This window comes from Cherax quadricarinatus, chromosome 13 (assembly GCF_038502225.1).
Source record: "Cherax quadricarinatus isolate ZL_2023a chromosome 13, ASM3850222v1, whole genome shotgun sequence".
NCBI lineage: Eukaryota > Metazoa > Arthropoda > Malacostraca > Decapoda > Parastacidae > Cherax > Cherax quadricarinatus.
In genome coordinates, this window is record NC_091304.1 from 52,472,274 (window position 1) to 52,477,936 (window position 5,663).

Consider the following 5,663-nt stretch of genomic DNA (forward strand, 5'->3'; position numbering starts at 1 on the left):
CGCACCAGTGTCCAAAAATTTTCAAAAATAATGATTTTTTCTTATGACATGGTAGAGAATCTTTTCCCGAAGGTAATAAAACAAAAAGTATGAAATTTGATGAAAAATTGACGAAATTATGCTCTCGCGAATTTTGATGTGTCAGCGATATTTACGCATCGGCAATTTTGCCGTCTTTGACTCTCATTTTAGGCCAATTACATTATTCCAGTCGACCAAATTCTTAGCTATTTCACTATTATTACTTCTATTCTATCGATTGAGCACAAGAAATCACCGACTTAACTGTTTCAATTATAAAATAAAGTGATTGGAAATTTGGTAATTTGGCCAATTTAGTGCAAAGTTCAAAATATTCCACCTCTTCAAGGGGGGCTCCTTGGCGTGGTGAAGAGGCTCTTGGTCTGAGGAATTAGCCCTGTCGGTCTTCTTCCTCAGACCGAACCTAATTACCCCCCATTCTCCCCTCCCCTATCCCATCCTCCCCATCCTCCCCTTTTTCCATTCCTCCTCCTCCTCCTCACCCCTCCCTTTTGCCCTTCCTCTTTTTAGCCTTCGTGATTTCTCCCACAGGCGCGCTAGTTCCTAGGTAGGGGAAAGGACACCGGGGTCGATCCCATTCCGTTGAGGTTTCTTGGCGGTGGCGTAGTTTGCCGTGGAATCTGGATTGCCTAGGGATGTCCCGATCCCTCTCCGGTATCCCGGAGTAGCTTTGGGTGTCTTTTGGGCGACGGGTGTATCTCTGGAAGCCACCTTTCGGATTCCGGGGGTGGTGGCTGAAGGAGGTATGCTTTGTGGCGGATATCCGGCCGCCCTCTCTTTTGTCCACCGAGGTAGCTCGGCAGATGTGAGGTTGCTATCCCGGATTGCTGGTTTACTGGCATGAAGGGTAGGGTATGGCACGGGTTCCATGCTGCATCTGCACTACTAGCGGTGTCGAGTCCTCTTGGGCGCGGAGGGAGATTTCCGGCCCTTTCATTCCTCCTGGGAACTATTCCTCCCCGCTCCCCCCTTTTTTTTTATTCTTTTTTTTGTTTTTATTTTCTTTTCTTCTTTCTTTTTTTTTCTTAAAAACAAAAAGCAAAGGAGTAACCTAACCATGGCAGCCCTAGTCCATGAAACCACTACCCCCGGGCCCCTTCTTGATACCGCACCCCATTCTGACCCTGCCTTGTGTTTAGACCACTCTTCGGACACTCCTGATGCCCCTGTACCTCTTGCTGGTGCTGTTTCCTCACCCGCTTCAGGTACCGGGGCTTCGACTGACTCCTTCGATTTGTCTGAACTCCGCTCTCCTTTGACTATGCTTCCGGCTTCTCCCTCTACGGTACGGCAATTTTCGAATCGCCCACCCATTTCATGCCGGACCAACTCCGGTCCTACTCCTAAACGCCAACGTCAATCTCCTGATGATGCTCCGTCGTTACCTTCCCATTCTACTCGGAAACGACCGACACGTCAAGCACTCCCTCTCCACGCTCAGTTTCGGACCACACAATGGACTAAATTCTTTACTTTAAGACCAACTTCTTCTTCTGCCTACCTTTCTGACCATAGTATTGCCAAAGCGCTCCTGCGTCATGTTGGCAGAGATATTTCATTTCACGCTCTCAGGAGCGGTACGCGCATCGTCACTGTCCAGAATGCTACCCAAGCTCATGATCTTTCTCTCCTTTCGAATATCGATACTACTCCTATCACTATTGAAAAACATCTTTCTCTCAATTCTTGTAGTGGTACTGTCATTCTGCCCCATACCATAGTCCAACAGAATTTCCAGTCATGTGGCAATGACATTTTTGAACAGCTGGAACTCCAGGATCTCCCAATCCTCAAAGTAGACACTTATGTCCTTCCTGCCCGGGGGCGGAGACGTTACCCTTGCAATGTGGCTCGTTTAACTTTTGACAGCCGAGAACTCCCGTCCTCTGTATATGTCGCGGGACATCGGTTACAAGTTCGAAAGGTGATACCTACACCGCAACAATGTAGAAATTGCTGGCGTTTTGGTCACCCAGCGAAATATTGCAGATCTATGGCCGAATGCCCAGTCTGTGGTGCCGACAACCATTCTAATACATCTTGCAGTCAACCTCCATCTTGCCTTAATTGTAATGAAGCTCACCCTTCGTACTCCCGCCGTTGCCAGGTCTACTTAAATGAACGTGAAATCCGTTGCCTCAAAGAGGCAGAAGGTCTCCCTTATGCTATGGCAGTTACTCATCTCCGCCTCCAAGGGAGACTACCCCGTGTTTCTTATTCTCGTGTTTCCAAACATCCCCCCACTTCTGGGGTCCCATCTTCTGCAGCCTCCTCTGTTGTTACCCCTCCCATAGCCATTACGGCATCTAATCCTTTTGCTGTCCTTGGCTCTGACGTCCCGACTACAACTCAGTCTGTTCTCACATCTTCGCGTCCTTCCTCACAAGCCCCAGTATCGACAAGACCTCGTACGACACCTAATACCAATCGCCCCTCTACTCAGAAGTCCAAAAAATCCACATTGCTCAAATCTTCTTTGCCCCTTCCTTCCCTTCTTCCACCTCCACACGTTACCTTTCCAGTCTCTGTACCTAGTTCTTCCCCTCTCTCTGGCTCTATTACAAGTGTGGAGATTCACCCTCCTCCTCGTACTATGCCTTCCACCCCCGTCCCCTCCCAAGTTTCTCCCTCTTCTGTCACCTCCCAGGTTTCTACCTCTTCTGTCCCCCCCCACACTTCATCTCCAGTCCCTTACACTTTTCCCTCCCCCTCTACTTTGGTACAGTCCATTACTGTCCCAATCTTTACTCACCCTCCTCCTCCTATCTCCAATATGGTTTCCCATACATCTTTGAATTCAGAAACACTTGAAGCCATTTCAGAATATATTGCAGAGACTAAACCTTCAATGGACACTGATTCACTTCCTGTTCCTTCTCTTCCCTCTCCTCCATCTTCACAACCCCATTCTTCGCAACGCTCCGTTCCTTCGCTACTTGAACATCTTCCAATGCCACCACACGTTGACTTTTCTAACCCCTCTAGTCCGTAGGTGCCTTTACCTACAGATTCCTGATATTTTCTTCATCGCCAATCATGGCCTATTTACAGTGGAATATCCGCGGCCTCAGGGGTAATCGGGGTGAGCTTCAGATGTTGCTTTCCAGGTTTTCCCCTGTTGGTGCTTGCTTACAAGAACCAAAATTACACTCGGCTGTTTTCCAACCTATCTCAGGCTATAATTTATTGTATTCTTCGGATCCTTTCTCAGATGGGACCTTTAATGAAAGTGCCCTTCTTCTACGCAATGATATTCCGTACTGTCAACTATTTGTCCATACCTCGCTGCATTACACTGCAGCCCGTATCCACTTGAATAAGTGGTTTACAATATGTTCTTTATATCTCTCTCCTTCTCGAGCATTTTCTATCCCAGACTTTGCCTTTCTTGTTTCATCCTTACCACCACCACTTCTGTTACTTGGTGATTTTAATGCCCACCATTTCCTCTGGGGGGGGTCTCATTGTGACTCACGTGGCATTCAGTTGGAGGCTTTTCTTGCCTCTCACCCCCTCCATGTTTTAAATACGGGTACTCCCACCCATTTTGATCCTCGTACTCATACTCTCTCTTGCATCGATCTATCAGTCTGCTCTTCCTCCACTGCACTAGACTTCACCTGGTCTGTTCTACCAGACTTACATGACAGCGATCATTTTCCGATCATTCTTACTTCTCCTTCCTATTCACCACCTTCCCGTAGCCCTCGCTGGCAATTTGATCGGGCAAATTGGGATCTTTACTCACACCTCACTGCTTTTAGTGAGGTTCCTTCTTCATCCTCCATTGATGAGCTCCTACACATCTTCTCGACATCAGTTTATACCGCGGCTTCTCATTCTATACCCCAAACCTCAGGCAGGCATTCTCAGAAGTGCGTGCCTTGGTGGTCTCCTGCTTGTGCTCGTGCAGTACGTTTGAAACGTGCTGCATGGGGCAGGTACCGGTACAATAGAACCGCTGAGAGACTTGTTGATTTTAAGCAGAAGCGTGCGATCGCTCGCTGTGTCATCCGTGAAGCTAAACGCACTTGTTGGCGAGACTATGTTTCCACCATCACCTCTGCTTCTTCTATGAGTGCAGTCTGGAAAAAAGTGAGGAAATTGAGTGGTAAATACTCTCCTGACCCGGCTCCTGTTCTACGGGTCACTGGTGTTGATATAGCAAACCCTCTCGACGTTGCCATTGAACTTGGCACACATCTGGTCCGTATTTCCCGAGGGCTCCATCTATGCCCCTCGTTTCTTTCCTCAAAGTCTGCCAGAGAGTTAGTACCCTTGGACTTTTCTTCTCTCGGAGAAGAACAGTATAATGTGCCTTTTACACTTCAAGAACTGGAGGCAACGCTCTCAGCTTGCCGATCATCGGCAGCTGGGCCTGATGACATTCATATTCGTATGTTACAACATTTACATCGGTCAGCCCTTGTAGTCCTCTTACACCTCTTCAATCTTATTTGGGCACAAGGAGTTCTTCCCCAGCTGTGGAAATCTGCCATTGTTCTCCCTTTCCGCAAACCGGGTACTACAGGACATGATGCCTCCCACTATCGCCCCATCGCTCTTACAAGTGCAGTTTGCAAAGTGATGGAACGCCTCGTAAATCGACGTTTAATGTGGTATTTAGAGACTCACAACAGTCTCTCCGCTAGTCAATATGGCTTTCGTAAGGGTCGTTCTACCATAGACCCCTTACTACGCTTGGATACGTATGTTCGTAATGCCTTTGCGAATAATCACTCAGTTATTGCCATATTTTTTGACCTTGAGAAGGCATATGACACAACTTGGAGGTATAATATTTTGGCCCAGGCCCATTCCTTAGGCCTCCGAGGCAATCTACCATCCTTCCTTAAGAACTTTTTAACTGACAGACATTTCCGTGTTCGAGTCAATAATGTTCTTTCCCCGGACTTCGTCCAAGCTGAAGGTGTCCCTCAGGGATGTGTTCTAAGCACAACACTTTTTCTCCTTGCTATAAATGATTTGGCCTCTGTTCTTCCACCCAATATTTGGTCATCACTCTATGTTGATGACTTCGCTATTGCTTGTGCAGGCGCTGACTGTCACCTTATTGCAGTTTCTCTCCAGCATGCAGTCGACCGTGTTTCCACTTGGGCCACCACACATGGGTTTAAATTTTCAAGTACCAAAACTCACCAAATTACTTTCACTAGACGCTCTGTTATCTCCGATCATCCTTTGTATCTCTATGGCTCCCGTATCCCCGAACGTGATACAGTCAGGTTTCTAGGCCTTCTCTTTGACCGTCGGTTAACCTGGAAACCTCACATTACCTCTCTGAAGGCAACTTGTCACAGCCGGCTAAACCTTCTTAAAACCCTTGCTCATCTTTCCTGGGGAGCTGATCGTCGAACTCTGCTTCGCCTACATTCAGCCCTCGTTTTATCGAAACTCGATTATGGTGACCAGATTTATTCCGCGGCCTCTCCTGCTACTCTCTCTAGCCTTAACTCTATCCATCACCAAGGCTTACGTTTGTGCCTTGGTGCTTTTCGCTCTTCCCCTGTTGAGAGCCTCTATACAGAAGCAAATGTTCCATCCTTGTCTGATCGCCGTGATGCCCATTGCCTTCGTTACTATGTACGCTCTCACGATCT